This window comes from Halyomorpha halys, unplaced genomic scaffold (genome assembly GCF_000696795.3).
Source record: "Halyomorpha halys isolate HHAL.00 unplaced genomic scaffold, Hhal_1.1 Scaffold434.1, whole genome shotgun sequence".
Taxonomy (NCBI): Eukaryota; Metazoa; Arthropoda; class Insecta; order Hemiptera; family Pentatomidae; genus Halyomorpha; species Halyomorpha halys.
The window spans coordinates 1-2604 of record NW_027114127.1 but is presented as its reverse complement, the minus strand read 5'-3'; positions in this window follow the sequence as shown (position 1 = coordinate 2604).

Below are 2604 nucleotides of genomic sequence, written 5' to 3'. Positions count from 1 at the left end.
TGATAGCCGTAGGATGACAGCAAAGTATTGTTTGTAGATCGCAGTCCCTCGTAAGGTAAAGATGCAGACCGTGTAGATGATAGCCGTAGGATGACAGCAAAGTATCAATTGTAGATAGCTGTCCCCTTGTAAGCTGAATATGACAGTAAAGTATATCGCAGTAACCGTGACACAGTCTGATACATAAAACAACGATTCGTTATTACAAACAATTAAATATTCATATTTACAAAATATTTTACATTATATTACTCAATAATTATACAATTAAAATAAGTAGATTGATATCAATGTTATTTACTGTGCAATATGTTTACATAAAAAATAAATAAATTAATAATAATTTTTAATCTTCTAAACAATAAATAAAATGTTAACGTGCGTAAACGTTAGCATGTAAATGCATTGCAATTGATCTTCGGAATGATAAAATTAAAAAAAGAAAAAATGAAAAAAAATCATTGGTTCATGCTAAGCTGTCCTTCCTTGTCTTCAGACTGACTTAAATGGTCATTAATTCCGTTTCCATTTTTTTGGGGGGAAGGAGGGGGGATTTTTGTAAAAAATATTTGGAATTCCCAAATATTAATTATTCTAAAAAAAAATTAAATAGAGATATACATATTAATACATAAATTTTTACATAGTAAAAAATCTTTAAAGGACAAGGTTGAATTATAAAGGGGAAGATGAAATGAAAGAAATATTTCGAAGCACACTTACAGTTATCACTTGTTTTACTGGCCACCAACCTCAGTTGTGAATGTTATTTTTTTCTTATTTTGTATTTAGGTCATGATGTTGAAACAACATAAAATTACTGTTCATGGATCATTGTTACTTGGATGTTATTCCATATTATGAGCTTATCCTTACGTAAGTAGGTTAAATATAGAATAAAAATAGTTTTTAATTTTGGTAGGGCGGACACGGTAGTTTTCCATAGAGCTAATAGAATAAAACATGTGTATCGGATAGCGACGAAAAGTCCTGGAGCATGATTTGGCTCGGAGGAAGGGAACCAGGTCAAAATTATAATCATCTCATAAATCGGTGGTGATATTAGTGAGCCATCGCACGCCAAGCACCGCTTGGCACCATCTCCTTCTCTCTCTTATCTTTTAGTTTATTTTGTCGAATTTTCGGCACGCAGTCGCCACACAGCGATTCTTCTTATAATACATTTAAATTAAGGTTATTATTTACTTACAAAATAGTATTTTAAGTACTCTTTTAATCTAGATTGGTCTTAACATCTGTCACATACTACCCCCATAATGTTGTCTGTTATTATCCTAACTGTTAATCGCAAACTAAAGTTTTCAATAAAAATGAAATTTTATTGACCCAGTCAGTTAAATTTTTCAGACTAAAGTAAATACTGATATTAAGTTATTATTTAAACTTTTGGTACTGTGTTGATTTTTTTTCTTTTTATAGATGTAACTAAAGTACGTAAAGGAAAAAATGTGGTATATAAGTCTGGATTTATGAAATCTTGGAAAATGTTCCTGTGAACTCTTGCATCTTCATGATAATATTCTTGTTCCTACCATCCTAATGTATCCTTTAATAATGTTGCTGTCACCCCTGTCGAACAGATCCGCAACCTTGAAATACATCTGAACAAACAATTATCTTGGAATCCTCACACAGGACTGACAACACAGGAATGTGCACCTCGATTTCGACTATTACAACACTTAGTAAACAAACGGTCAACTCATTTAAATGATTTTAATAAAGCTTATCTGAATACACTGAGTTGAGGTTTAATTCCGCTAAACCTTCGAATTCCTCTTGTATCCAATTCTTAAAATCAAAAATGCTTCGTAAAATCCTAAATGATCCTTACTTTGTCAGGAATGAAATCACCCATAGAGACCTTAAAGTTCCATATCTAACCGATCTAGCCCAAACTAGATATCAATCCTTCCATTACAATCTCCCTAACTACCCAAATCCACTAGTTTCTAACCTCGCTTTCTCTTCCTCCAAGGCACCTGAAAAGAAGATGAATTCGAGACATTCCGATGTAGAAATGTTATTAGAGTGCTACCAATGGGTAGTTTCTCTAAATGCCTATACCCCACCATTGTGATCTTACATAAAATTTACTTGATGTATTTTTATGTAAATGTTAATAAAAAAATATATATATTATTCTAATAACAATCTATTTAGCTGTATATAGCTCACAACAATCCATTTAGCGGTATATAGCTCACAACAATTCATCATTGTAGCTATTATTGGGGAAAAAAGCGCACTGAGTTCAAAATGTTAAATCTAACTCATCAGTTACCTTCAGAACCTTGATCCTAGGCATCCTGTAGGCGGACAAACTTAAAACAAACGGACAAATGGACAACCTTAAAACTTTTAAAGTTGCAAATGTAAATGAAAGAAAGAAGAGAAGTGGATTGTAAAAGTTTTAAATTTAAGAAAGAATTATATAGAAAAAGTTATATGGGACAAAGGCAGTTAGCCGGGATTTTTAAGATTTTAAAAAAGAAAATTACGTCAAAATGAAGGTATCCTTGAGAACGACCTGAGGGTCGAAACGTTGGAAGGTTTTGAAAAGAATAAAGTTGAGAAAAAAAG